At 37.9% G+C, this 15,539-nt stretch overlaps 1 pseudogene; it reads right to left on the reverse strand.

Annotated features, from left to right (window-relative positions):
- Nucleotides 1-12,213: 12,213 nt before the first annotated feature.
- Nucleotides 12,214-14,190, reverse strand: LOC143404374 (endoplasmic reticulum chaperone BiP pseudogene; annotated as a pseudogene).
- Nucleotides 14,191-15,539: the final 1,349 nt, after the last annotated feature.

Raw genomic sequence — 15,539 nt, forward strand, 5'->3', positions numbered from 1 at the left:
CTTCGCTGGGCACCCTTTTTCACCCAGCAGCACCCTGGTCTTCCTGTTTAAGACATCTTTGGACATACAGATGTCTTTAATTTTTTAAAAAAATATTTTTAGTTATAGTTGGACACGATACTTTTATTTTATTTATTTATTTTTATATGGTACTGAGAATCAAACCCAGCACCTTGCACATGGTAGGCAAGCACTCCACTGCTGAGCTCCAGCCCCAGCCCCAGATGTTTTTAATTTTATGTGCTCAAATTATTAATCTTTTCTCATGTGATCATATGTTTTTATGTGTGCATTCTTAGGAAATATTTTATAAGATCAAGTTTTAAAAGCTACCCACAATATTTTCCACTAATCATTTTAAAATTTCCTTTTAAAATATTAACATGGTTAATATATCTAGAGTTGACAATACATATGGAATGATGTAGGAATGCAAGTGTGTATTTTATTTGTGGAATGTCAGTTCTCCAGTCCCTTTTGTTAAGTAATTCTCTTTTTTCCTACTTCTCTATGATGCCATCTCCATCATGAATCCAAGTTGTCCATGTGGACAGTTCTCTTTCTGGGATTCTTAAGAATGTGTTGATAAACTTGTGTTTTTATTGTACTGATACATGATTCTTGCTACATCGGTTGAGAATGTTTCCTTCCACTACAGAGTAAAAAAAAAGTATATAATCATAAGACATCCACTTGTATAGAAGGGTAATAATAGAAATCTGTGTGATATAGCTTTCCTTGGGAAGAACATATTTTGGACATAATTTTTTTTAATGTAAGAGTATCAGAACACTGCTTATAGAACCCACTCAACACTAAGTAGCCACGAAGCAGAGACCTGTCCCCTACCAATGGACAGCTCTCTTTCTTTCATGACATCTATTCTTACCATATGAAAAGTCTTCCATGTAAAATAATTGCCACTTACTCAGTATTGTAGAGAGAGTTGTGAGAGACTCTGTGTCTAATAGAAGAAAAAATAGGCCTTAATCTTATTATGTGGGATTAGGCCCCAATTTCCTTAATAAGACTCTTACTGTACAGGAATTAAAACCAAGAATCAGTAAAAGGGATGGAATCAAACTAAAAAGTTTCTTTTCAGTAAAAGAAACAATCTGTGAGGTGAACAGAGAGCCTACATCCTGGGAGCAAATCTTTACACCTCACATATCAGATAGTGCACAAATCTCTAGGGTACATAAAGAACTCAAAAAGCTAAACACCAAAAAAACAAATAACCCAATCAACAAATGGGCTAAGGACCTGAACAGACACTTCTCAGAAGAGGATATACAATCAATCAATAAATATAAGAAAAATGCTCATCATCTCTAGCAATCAGAGAAATGCAAATCAAAACCACTCTAAGTTATCATCTCACTCCAGTCAAAATGGCAGCTATTATGAAGACAAACAACAATAAGTGTTTGTGAGGATGTGGGGGAAAGGGTACACTCATACCTTGCTGGTGGGACTGGAAATTGGTGCAGCCAATATAGAAAACAGTATGGAGGTATGGAACCACCATTTGACCCAGCTATTCCTGTCCTCGGAATATATCCAAAGGACTTAAAAACAGCATACTACAGGGACACAACTACATCAATGTTTATAGCAGCACAATTCACAATAGCTAAAGGAGGGAAATGCAGGGATGTGGGGATAAGAAATATAGTAGAATGAAATAGATGTGAGTCAACCTAGATGTCTTTCAGTGGATGAATGAATAAAAAAACGTGGCATATATACACAATGGAATTTTACTCAGTATTAAAAAAGAACAAACCATGGCATTTGCATGTAAATGGATGGCACTGGAGAAGATAATACTAAGTGAAGTTAGTCAATCCCCCAGAAACAAATACTGAATGTTTCCTCTGATAAAATAAGGTTGACTCATGGTGGGGTTGGGAGGGAGAGCATGGGGGAAACAGGGTAAAGGGGTGAGAGAGAAAGGGAGGGGGCAGGGGATTAGCAAGGATGGTGAAATGTGATGTATGAAGACTTGAATTGGGTGTCAACATACTTTATATACAAAAAGAAATACAAATTGTGGTATATATGTGTATTAAGAATTGTAATTCTACAAAAAAAAAAAATATAGCATTACCTTAGGTAGAGGGAAGTGAAAGGAGGGGAAGGCAGGGGATATGGGGATAAGAAAGATAGTAGAATGAAACAGACATTATTACTTTATATATATGTGACTGTATGACCAATGTGAATCTACAATATGTACACTCAGAAAAAGAGAAATTGTATCCCATCTACGTATGATATATCAAAGTATAAAAGTGCATTCTACTGTCATGTATAACTAATTAAAACAAATTAAAAATTAAAAAAGAGAGAATTGTGGCTTTGACCAATAGCGTTGCCCCTGCATCTCCCAAAAGAGCAAGAGTGCATGGCTCTCAGAAAACTCCCTCTGCTGAGAAGCCTTGCTTCCCTTCAGTCTGGTCCTCACAACTAACCTCTTACACTGTTACCAAGAAAGCCTAATGTGTTCATGGGAGTGGGTATGTCATGAGGAATAGAACATTCAAACATTTAGATTGTATATTGCTTCCACTCTGCATTCTTCTTGCTCACTACCCTAGTGTGTAATTTTGCAATGAATTTCCTTTCATTTTACTGAACATTTTTAAATTCTTCAAAGACTCTGTGATTCTAGAATGCTGTGTTGTTTTGTGAGCCTCTGTGTTTTCATGCAAAATGGAATGTCTAATTGATAGGAGGTTGCTGTTACATCAAAGTAAAGTTTTGCACTTAATGTAATTTCTACATCTGCACCAGCATTTTACTATTTTAATCAGAACAACTTTATAATGACAATAGCTTAATTTATAATATAATAGCTTAATAGTTAATTGATAGGCCAGAACCACTCCAGGTTCCTCTTTAGATTTCATGGTGTTTTAGCCTCCAAAATACTTTTTTTTTTGGCAGGGAGGATGTACTGGGGATTGAATTTAGGGGCACTCTACCATGGAGCCACACATCCCCAGCCCTATTTTGTATTTTATTTCAGAGACACGGTCTCACTGAATTGCTTAGTGCCTGTTTTTGCTGAGGCTAGCTTTGAACTCATGATCCTCCTGTCTCTGCCTCCTGAGCTGCTGTCATTACATGTGTGTGCCACTGCACCTGGATACCTAAAAAATAATTTTAAAAATGACCTAGACAAAGTCTTATGTTGACAAATGTAGTATATGCCTTTATGTATTTATGTTCTTTTGCACATCCCCTAATAAAATTTTATAATTTGTCTACAGAAGTCTTAAGTCTATTATTTGATTATTTAGGCAATTTCAGTCTCTGATACTATTGTAAATAGTATATCCTGTTCAATCACGATTTCTAATCATTTGCCACTGGAATATAAAACTTTAATTTTGCTTTTATATCTCAAGCTTTTATTCAGGAACCTTGACAATTTCTATTTAAAAAATAAACAATATATTAAAAAAATCGTCATCATTTGAAAATAATGCAAGTTTAAGCTTTCTATAATTTAGTATTCCATTCTTCTACTTTCTTTTATTCTCATTATATTTTACTCATGAGGATCTCCAATACAAATTTGATTAAACATGGTGATACTGGATATGATTATTCTGATTTTAAATAAACATTTCTAGGGAGGAGAGATGCTAGCAAGAAGTCTGACTAGAAGTCCTACCATCCTTCCTCCCATAAAGACAACTCCAAAAATAAGCAATGCATTTTGGTGAGGGTAAGTGAAGAGAGCCCCAGAGCACATCTAAGGATCACCAGAAGCCAGATAGAGCATGGGATCCTGGGAGGTTCACACAGAGTATAGGACACACTTAGTTTCTGACACGCCATCAACAGCCAGGAGCAGCTCAGAACAAGGGAGCTTCCTCCCTGTGTGGACTAATCAAGCAAGAGGACCCCAGCAGCTCCCACCCAAACCTTGGACACCTTCCATACTCACTACTAGGACTCTTGTATTCTCATGCCACTCAGCTCTCCTGAGGGGACTGCCTGGGTCCACACATCTGAGCCCCCAGAAGAGAAGGAGGTGACGGTGTACCCCACTCCTGTGGCCGGCACAGCTATTAGACCATGACACCTGGGGACTGGAAATACTGCTGGATTGTGTCTTGCTCAGGTGACAAACAGCCATGGCACCCCACCTTCCCTGAGACTTAGCACTGCTAAACCACCCACACTTGGTGGCCTGCCACTCCTGAGCTCAGCCCCTGTCATAGCCTACCCCATGGGGCCAGCCTGCAGTGAAGCCACACATCAGTGCTCCCAGACTCTGGTGCATCCCGCCCCTCAGGGCCTGGACTGGGACTGTAGGCTGCCTCCTGGAAGAGGCATCTGAGTGCCCACAGCAGTCATAACCTACATCTGACTGAAGTTTCACATCACTTCTTGGCAGAGCAGCCAGACTTGCAAGGACTGAGATGAATGTAGTGTCGTGGGTTCAGAAAACAGCATTGGCTGAGCTGCATCCTCACCTACAGGTCAGAAAACCCTACAACCCTGGGTAAGACCGAGGACCCTGCAATGCTGGAACTGTGTGATCTTCCTAGACCTTCCACTCCTAGGACTGGATAGGCCTCTGTGGGGGGCTGTTGCATTTTCCTTCCCTGATTGGTTGCAGCTCTGTCAGTCACTTGCAGTGATCTGGCCACATTCAAAGTGGCCCTACATGGCTGCCCTGATCCTGGAAGTAGCAGAATGTGTCTTCATGCTTAGGCATGCCTTCCTATAACCCAGGGGTCAAATTACCTTACTTGTCCTTGTAAACCTGCCCCTCTTGACCTTATTTGGATGAAATTTTCTAAAGAATGAGGGTCTCCCTGGTAAAAGTCCACCCTTGGACATGCTCACTCTCACCAGCCCCTCGTGACATTCCTTGCTCTCCCATTTGGAGAGCTTGAGGCAGAGGAGCTGTCCTGGGTGTTTTATTTGGTATCCTAGGAAATTCACTGGAGTAACCTTTAGTTTGGATGCCTGTGCTGCTGGGGGCGGCAGGCCTGCCAAGATTCTGCAGTCCTGGAACTGGATAGGAATCCTAGACCCTACAATGGAGTGATCTCCCAGAACCCTGCAGTTCTGGAACTGGGTGAGTTTTCTGGACCCACCCCCATTCCTGGAACTGGGTGACCCCCAAGCTGCTGAGCTGCTGAGCCACTCTGCTCCCTAGAGAGGAGTCATTATATATTTTTGTTTCCCTTCCCTTCAAAGTGCAGCACTGTGGGAGTCCATCCTTGAACTGACTGAGTTTACTCCCTGGCTAGGTGTGAGGTGCTCAGACACTTTTAATGTGGCAGAGCTCTCCCCACCCTTCTTGGGTTTGAGAGCTTTTCCGTGTGATGTGGAGGCATGTCTCACCAATGCCTCAAAGACCCAATCATAGCACCTGACCTTGCCACATTGCCCCCCCCCCGCTTGACCTTCATTGGATGAAATTTTCCCCAGAATTTTTTGTTCCCCAATAAAAGCCCTATCCCTAGTGTTCTCTTTCTCTCTCTCTCTCTCTCTCTCTCTCTCTCTCTCTCTCTCTCTCTCACACACACACACACACACACACACACACACACACACACTCTGTCTCTCCTCTTCAGTTAAACCTCACTGCCTCCCTGGGGGGCTTGAGGCTGAGGGTTCAAGAAGCCATCCCAGAGCTGGTTTAAAGGTAAAATGGTGTCTGTGTCTTTAATTTAAACTCCCTGAGGATTTTCCCACGTGACCAAACTGTTCACACCATCTGCACTGGCCCTGGACTAAATAGCACCACAAACTCTTCTTGCAATCATAGAATGAGAAAGGGCCGACTCTTATGTAGATCAACTAGGAGTTCCTTTGAGTTTGTTGAGATGAAAAGTGCTTAGAACAGTAACTCACCTAATAAATTCTCAGTACACTTCACCATCATCTGGTTAAGATCAACATTTCTTATTGTGTACTATATATCCTTAGATAGTGGAACTGTGTGCCTTGCCAGTGGTCTGATGGCTTTCCAATGGCCCTGTTCATAGCCCATGGTCCTCATCCCTGCCACCTGCTCCTTCTCCCACATCCTTGGGCAGTGGTTTGCAGACAGGTGCACACCAGGATCATTTGCAGGTCATCATCTCATCTGACCTCCTTCTTCACCTGAGGCTGCTGGCCTCTCTTTCCTGGTTCCCAGGCACTGCTCATGTGATTTGCTGTCCTGGGCCCTTCTCCACATTGATAGAAGGGAGCTGAGCCATTGTGGTTGGATGGTAAACACCAGAACATATTTACAGTCCTGCAGAACTTCTAGCACCATGAAGAGTGCAGGCTCTGCAGCCAGGTGCCTGGGTGCTGGCTCAGCTCCTGCTCCAGTTCTTCCCTGAACAAGTCCATTGCACTAGCCCTACCTGCCTTCCTCTGTGAAGACTGACTCCTATGTGGAGATATGTTGGCATGTGGTCTTAATCATCTACTAAGGAAGAGGCTTAGAATTACTTGGTATGTAATAAGCAGTCAAAATTAAAAATTTTAACTTATCTTTTCTTAATATTCCTCATTAGGAGCTCTAGATCTTGGGATAGTAAAATTAATGGAAGCTAGCTGGGTTCAAATTCTGACTGAAGGACTCATTGGGAGCACAATTTGGAGCACATTATTAAACTAAGATCAGCCTGTTAGGCTATAGGATTAATACTACCTACTTCTTAACACACAGTTATTTCAGAAGTAAATAAAATAAATGGAATTAAGCACTTTGTATAATGCCTAGCATGTAATAAATAGGAATTACTAAACTTCAGTGCAGTGGTTTTTAGACTTTATGATTACTGATACCCGATTTAAGATCAAAGATATCATATAGGACCCTATTTTCATATGTCAATTGGAATTTAGCTCTACTAGTATCTAGAGCTGCAGTAGCAAGAAGTAGTTTTTGAAATCAGTGTGTATGAACTCTTACAACAAAAATATACTAGAAAAAAATTGAGTGAAATATAGTTTTAAAAAAGTATATTCACATATGTATATTCACTAAAGGCAGACCACAGTCAAAAAAGAGTTAGAAAATTCCTTATGAATTTCAAAAGTCTAGTTTGACCCCTGTTGAGCAGTTAGTCAAGAAAGAACTTTCACTATGTTAACACACCCCTCAGTGGCTTTGTTTCATGGAAGAATTTCCAGTCTGTTATTTTAGTGCTGTGCTATTATGCATTAGATGAACTAGTTTTCCTGGTTGGTTTTCTATTTGTAACATTCAATTGATAATCAACCCTGATTTGTATACAAGATTTGGGACTTTTAAACTCATTACGATGCTTTTTTGTATATACACAGCAAAGAGGCTATTTTCCAAATGATGTTATTTTGCCAACATCATGAATGAGATGCTGCCAATTTGGTTTGTTAAGAAGGTCCTTTTTTTTTTTAGTTTCAGGATTTCCTCTTGTAGGTCACAATTTGCTAAGTGTTTTGTTTTTTTTTAACATGTATGGTGTCTAATTTTATTGAATATTCTTTAACACATCCACAATACCAGTATCTTGATGTGATGCTTCCTCTTTATCAGTGTTGTCCAATAGACCTTTCTGCCATGACAGAAATGTACAGTATCTGCACTGCACTGTCAGGTATAATAGCCACCAGCCCATGAGCCCATGTGGTTACTGAGTTCTTGAAATAAGTGGTGGGACTGAGATAGTGAAATTTGATTTTGTAGAATTTTAATTTAAATAGTCATACAAGGGCTTTGGTTCCTGTATTGAATGACTAATATGTAGGTTAGCAGAAGACCTTTTAATTGGTGTTCATTATAATTTTCTTTTCCTGATCTTTTTCCTTGCCTGCCTTCCTTTCTTTGTTCCTTCCTTCCTTCCATTCCTTTTTCCTCCTTCTCTCCCTCACTTTTCCCTTTTCTCCTTTCTCTCCTTCCCCCATTCCTTCCTTCCTTTTTTCCTTTTTTCCTTCCTTCCTTCCTTCCTTCCTTCCTTCCTTCCTTCCTTCCTTCATTCATTCCTTCCTTCCTTTTTTCCTTCCTTCTCTCTAGCACTGGAGCTCAATCCCAGGGCCTCAGCATGCAAGGAAAGTGCTTTACCACTGAAACACATCCCAGCCTTCAGGAGAGTTTTCAATTAAAGTCTCTTGAAAGAAAACTGGGTGTACAAATATAATAATTACAATTTTAGAAATGGGAGGTCCATCCATGCGTTTAATTCCAGTGGCTTGGGAGTGTGAGGCAGGAGGATCATTAGCTCAAAGCCAGTCTCAATAAATTAGTGAGATCCTGTCTCAAAAAATAAGATCTCTGAATGTGACTCAGCGGTTAAGCTCCCCAGGGTTCACTCTGCAGTTCCAAGGGGAAGATAAGAATTTTACAAATGGGAAATAATGTTTTTGAAATAGTACAAGTTACATATTTTAGCTTCAATTTAAAAGTTTAGTCCTATTCTCAGACTTTATTTACAGGACATTCTGCTATTTTTTTTTCTTGAAAACATGGTACTTAAACAAATCTGACTTTTTCAAATGTGAAAATAGAATCCACTGAGAGTTAGCTGCCAATTCCTGATAGTATTTAGTTGTAAGTTCCACAAATACAGAAAGGTTTTTTGTTTGTTTTTAGTACTGGAAATTGAACACAGAGCCTTGCACATGTTAGGCAAGCACTTAACTGAGCTTTATTCCAGCCCAGAAAGTGTTTTTAAAGATTGTCTTGTCTCTGTTATCTAGCATGGTGATGGTGTATAGTAAATTGTCATTCAATGTTTGTTTAATTATTGTAATTAAATATCAACAACCTAAAACTTTAAACTACACAACAGTCCTTAAATCCTACAATCCAATAGTGACATCAGTTCATGTTAGTAGCAAGATGGAGATGGGAACCAGGGCCACAGTGCAGTGATCCCTGGCTGGTAGCTGAAACCTCAGGATGCAAACTGCATCAGCACAGGGCACTGCCATGTATGGACACATATTTGGAAACAGCCCACTAGAATCAAGGTCTATTTACCCTACAGTCTTAGGTTCAGAGTTAGAAAGGACTTTCCACATGATTTAAACCAACATTCTTTCCCCAGAAGGATTTGTCTTTACAGTGTATTAAACATGGTTGCTATGGTCTGAATATGTTCTTCCCAAATGTATATGTTGTGACAATCACTATTGTGACAGCAGCAAAAGGGAAAATGAGACTTACTATGCTCTCAAAATCAACTTAAAAAAATTATGTCTCAATTCTAATGACATATACGTCTTCACTGGTTGATAGTACAGGTAGAAAAAGTATGTAATGTGATTTATAAGTCAAAACGTGTGATTAGGTCATGGAGCTCTATATTTTTTAACAGAATGAATGCCCTTATATAAGAGGCTTCACACATCATTCACATCCCTTTCCCCCCTTCTGCTTTCTGTCAACTGATGACGCAGCAATACACGCCACCTTGGACAATGTGAATATACTTAGTGTTACTTAACTGTACACTTCAAAATGGTCTAAATGGCAAATTGTAAGTGTATTTTACAATAAAAACATCAAAAGATGCATTTTCTATTGTTCAGTGTTTCCTGCTATTATTTAGTAATCACATTCCTTAAGAGTACTAAGCAGCCAGGCACAGTGGCTCATGCCTGTAATCCCACTGGGAGGCTGAGGCAGGAGAATTGCAAGTTCAAAGCCAGCCTCAGCAAAAGCAAAAGCAAGGTGCTAAGAAATTCAGTGAGACCCTACTCTAAATAAAAAACAAAATAGGGTTGTGGATGTGGCTCTCTGGTACCCAAAAAAAGAAGCACTAAGTAAAATTTCATAACCCTGTATTTGAGATTCAATTCTGCTTGCTGTATCTCTGAAAACTAAAAGCATGTCACTTAGCTAAGCCTCAGTTTCCTCATCTGTAACACAGGAATTATAAAATGCTTACTTACCCATTAGAGGTTGCTGTGAAATTTCAACTGGGTAAAGTCTAAATACACAAAGCTCAATAAATGTTAGCTCTGATTTTATTTTTAAGTTTTCAAACCAATATGATTCTTGTACTGTGTAAAAAGAAGACTAACAAATGGCTTTAGCATTAAAAAGGCCATTTGTTCATTTCTCCTTAGTCCTTAATGTTATGGAGAACTATAAGATTACATGCCCTAAAACACATTTCATATTATAGTCAAGTGATGAGCCCATGTGTTGACCACTGAGTCAATAGTTAATAATCTTAAAGTATCATACTCCAAGAGGCAAAAATTTCAGAGAAGCCACAATAACTTATTGTACTTGAAATAATTTACATATAATAATGTGTGTATAAATCTGTACATATAATTTTTGTCAAGTATATATGATCATACAACAACATTGACTCACAATATAGTTCACACATACCAAGAATGCTCTTTTATTTTTGTCCCTTTTACATCATATTTTAGGCAAGATGATGAGACCCAGAAAATAACAGGAATGGACTAGTTTATAAAAACTGGGTATTTTATAAGTGAAACACATTCAGTCATCTACATCTCTGAAATTGCAAACAATGTGACTTACTATACTCTCAAAATGAACTTAAATAAATTATTGCTCAATTCTAATGACATATACGTTTTCACTGGTTGATATTCCAGGTAGAAAAAGTATGTAAAGTGATTTATAAGTCAAAACATTTGATACAAAAGGATATTTTTTGGGGGTACTAGAAATTGAACTAAGGGACGCTCAACCATTGAGCCGCATCCCCAGTCTTATTATGAATTTTATTTAAAGACAGCGTTGCTAAGAGTTTAGCCATTACTAAGGCTGACTTTCTACTTGAGATCCCACCTGTCTCAGCCTCCCAAGTTACTGGGATTACAGGCATACATCCAAAGGAATGGTTTTAACCAAACCCTCATAATGTCAAGAGAAAATGCATTGAAATTATAAATATCTGAAGCACGCATGTTTTAAGACCATTATAAAAAATACAAAAAAGGTTAAAAATGTCATAAAATAAAAATTTACACAGAAAAAGTTAAGGGGTTAAAAACTATCAAGTGTATTAAAATCATCTAAAGTCAAATAAGACATAATTTAACTATATAATTTAAATTATAATATTATATAAATATATTGCATATTATATAATACCTATATAATATAAATTAAATACAATATATTTATATTTATATTATATTATATATAATACATTTATTTTATCATATATACATATAATAAAAATATATATATAAATTTTATGTATATTAATATATAAATATATTATATATTCATAATATCTTATACATAATTTATATAATATATTTACATAACGTACTTATATATTTATATATAAAATATATATATTTTATATATAAATATATAAGTATATATTATATAAATTATATATTACATATCAAAATGTTTATGATTCATATGTATTTAATATAAATTATATATATGAAATACATATATATTATATACACATATAATAAAATAATATATAAATTAAATATATAAATATTATTTTATTATATAAAACATATTTATTATATATCATATAATATATTTAGATTTATATTAATTTATATTATATTGCATATCATTGTAATGTAATTATATAATAATATAATTTCTATTATTAATAAGATAATAATACAATTATTATATTAGTATAATTAATATTAATATGATATATAAAACATGGATTATATTATAATTATATATAAACAACTTATATCATATAGATATATATAAATCTATTATATGTAGTATATAATAAATAATACATAATATATAATATATAAATACATTATAATTGAAATTATATAGTTTAGTTATTTGGCTTTAGATGGTTTTAATGCTTCTGATAGTGATTTATCCCTTAGCTTTATCTGTACAAATCTTTATTTTATGACAGTTCCAAACTTTTAGTATTTTTTTTTTAAATAACAAACATTTATTGGTGTCACTTATGGTAGAAAAAAGTTCCTACACCAGATGTACATGACCCAATCATTAAATAGAACATTTCTGAGGTGAACACACATCCTGACCCACATTTTTATATCCAGTTTTTTAAGATAGCCAATTCCTCCTCTCTCTCTTCCCCAAAACATGTGAGCAACTGCTAATGGAAAGCAGTAAACAGCCACTTGGGCTATAGCATTTTCAAGTGCACTCTGAGGTGAAGATTCCAATTACATTCGAGACTTAAGTTCTCTTAGTTTTCTCCTAAGGAAAGTTCTGAGTCCAGTATTTACAATATTACAGCACTAGCAGATCAGTGTCTTCAACTCGTCTCTTTCTGCTGTAGCCTCTTCACCAGTTGGGGGAGGGCCTACACTTCCATAGAATTTGCTGATAATTGGCTGAACAATTTTTTCTAGTTTCTTCTTTTTAGTTTTGAAGTCTTCAATGTCAGCTTCTTGGTGGCTTTCCAGCCATTCAATCTTTTCCTCTACAGCTTTTTCCATGGTGTCCTTATTTTCAGAGGAAAGTTTGCCTCCCAACTTTTCTTTATCTCCAATCTGATACTTTAGAGAGTAGGCGTAGCTTTCCAAGTCATTCCTAGTATCAAGGCACTCCTTGCATCTTTTGTCTTCCTCAGCAAACTTCTCAACATCATTAACCATCTTTTCAATTTCTTCATGTGTCAGGCAGTTTTGGTCATTGGTAATTGTAATCTTATTTTTGTCCTCTTTACCTTTGTCTTCAGCTGTCGCCCCCAGAAATAACATTCACATCTATCTCAAAAGTGACTTCAATCTGGGGGACCCCACAGGAGGAATTCCAGTGAGATCAAATGTACCCAGAAGGTGGTTGTCTCTTTTCAGGGGTCCTTTACCTTCATAGACCTTGATTGCAACAGTAGGTTGATTATCAGAAGCTGTGGAAAAGATCTGAGACTTCTTGGTGGGTACCACAGTGTTCCTTGGTATCCGTTTGGACATGACACCTCCCACAGTTTCAAAACCAAGTGTCAGGGGACATACATCAAGCAGTACTAGGTCACCTGTATCTTGATCATCAGAGAGTACACCAGCCTGGACAGTGTCACCATATGCTACAGCCTCATCTGGGTTTATGCCACAGGATGGATCTTTGCCATTGTAGAACTCTTTAATAAGTTGTTGAATCTTTGCAGTTTGAGTAGAGCCACCAACAAGAACAATCTCATCAATATCAGACTTCTTCAAGTCAGAATCCTCCAGTACTTTCTGAACAGGCTTAATGGTAGACCAGAACAGGTCCATGTTTTCTCTTCAAATTTTTCCTGAGTCAGGGTTTCAGAAAAGTCTTCTCCTTCATAGAAGGACTTTATTTTAATTCTTGCTTAATGTTGAGCAGACAGGGCCCAGTAGGCCTTTTCTACTTCATGCTGGAGTTTCTGCAAAGCTCTGTTTTCTTTCCTAACATCGTTGCCAGTCTTCTTTTTGTACAGCCTGATGAAATGTTCCATAACACGCTGGTCAAAGTCTTCTCCACCCGGATGAGTTTCTCTTTTGGTGGCCATGACTTTGAAGACATCAAATTGTCAATGGGGAGAAGAGACACATAGAAGGTTCCACCACCCAGATCAAACACCAAAATGTTCTTCTCTCTCTCCCTCTTATCCAGACCATAAGCAATAGCAGCTGCTATAGGCTCATTGATGATCCTCATAATATTCATGCCAGCAATAGTTCCAGCATCTTTGGTTGCTTGCCAGTGGCATCATTAAAAAAGGCTGATAGAGTAACAACCTCATAGGTAACCTTCTTTCCCAAATAAGCCTCATCAGTCTCTTTCATTTTAGTGAGAATCATAGCAGAGATTTCTTCTGGAGCAAATGTCTTAGTTTGCCCACCTCCATTATCAACCTGAATGTATGGTTTATGTTTATGTTTCTCTTCAAACACTTTGAAAGGCAAGAACTTGATGTCTTGCTACACAGAAGGGTCAATCCCGGTGCTGCCAATGAGCCGTTGGGTGTCGAAGACCGTGTTCTCAGGATTCGAGGTGAGCTGATTCTTGACTGTATCGAGGATCAGATGTTCTTCTTCAGGGGTGAAGGTCACATAATACAACCTGATGCACTTGCCCTGATCATTGGAGATGATCTCCAGTGGCCGTTCTTGAACACCCTGAAGCAGGAGTAAGTGGTCCCCAGGTCGATGCCGACCATAGTACCCATGTCCTGTTCTTGTCATCCTCCTCAGCCGTGCTGTGCAGAGCAGCAGCAGAACCCCAGCCACCAGAGAGAGCTTCATCTTGCCCTAGCTGTTGGCCACTTGCTCTCGTCAGCAGACAGCCAGAAGTCACAGGCAATCCAGCAACAGGCCGCAGGTGAGAGAAGTGAGGTTACAGGTCTCTTACATTCAAGATGCCTCAACTCTGCTCGTCTGTGTTGTCTCTGCCAATGTCTCAAACTTTTGAGTATTGAAGTGCCTTTTCTTTCTACAATTGTATTAATTACCATATGTAAAAATTGACAAGTAGAATTCTAGTAAACACAGATTCGCAAGCTTTTAGGCCACTATGTAAATATTAAAAAGTTAAGTGAATTGCCAATGCTTCCACACATGCTATAACAACACAAGTGGTCAAAGATGCACTAGAACATTATGTGGGGAAAAATATATTCATACCCAATCAAGATTTTTCAGGCACTTGCATTCAGAAGCATTTTATGAGTTGCACCAGGTTTGCTCCAAAATAAAGCTCATTTTTCCCTACTGCCCCTATTTGTTGAGAACAATATTATACATTAAAGATGCATTTACATGAATCATTTTATAGAGAAAAATATTTTAAATTTAAAATTATAATACTTATTTTATGCATAACTTCAAAAACACATAATTTAAAGACAATACCAGTGAGGCACTATCATTCTATATGACTAAAACACTATCATTCCATATAACTAGCAAACACAATACAAGGCCAAAAGGCAAAATATACACTTTGGCAATCCTATACAAGTGGTTCTGTTACAACAATCTTTCATAAAATAAACGCAATACATAAAAACAAAACAAGAAAAAGAAAAACTGAATTTTGACAACCTACACAAACTGTGACATTTCAAATTCAAGGTCTTGTACCTCTTCCATTTGTTTTAGCCCAAGTCCCTGGCACATTGGATTCATGTCAGGCAGGCCAACCTCCTCACAGTTCTCTTTAGGCTCAGCAGCTGGTTTCAAAGCATAAGCTGATGTGCTGTCTGCCTCTGGAACAGATGTCTCCACATGACTCAGGGGAGTAAGAGCTGTGCTAGGAAGCACTGCTGCTGAAGGTGAAGCTGGTCTCTCCTCAGTCCCCCTGACTTTGCTGGTCAGGATAGGTGGTTTGTAAAATGTTGTCCCGAGATGGGGCTGCAGTATTCTGGGTGCTCTTGCAGGAGCAAGACGGTGAGAATGAGAGGACAGTCTCACTGGTGCCTCTCTTGCTGAACTGGCTGGCGTGTCGGGCTGTGTGGCACCATTGGAATGGTCACCACTATCATTGATGCTCATTGTCACTTTTTCCTGGAGTACACTTGGCACAATCACTGCACTCATGTCAGTTAAGTTCTTTAGTTCACATTGTTGTTCCTGAGTTTTTTCTGAAATATGCT

Source organism: Callospermophilus lateralis, chromosome 7, assembly GCF_048772815.1.
Source record: "Callospermophilus lateralis isolate mCalLat2 chromosome 7, mCalLat2.hap1, whole genome shotgun sequence".
NCBI classification, from domain to species: domain Eukaryota; kingdom Metazoa; phylum Chordata; class Mammalia; order Rodentia; family Sciuridae; genus Callospermophilus; species Callospermophilus lateralis.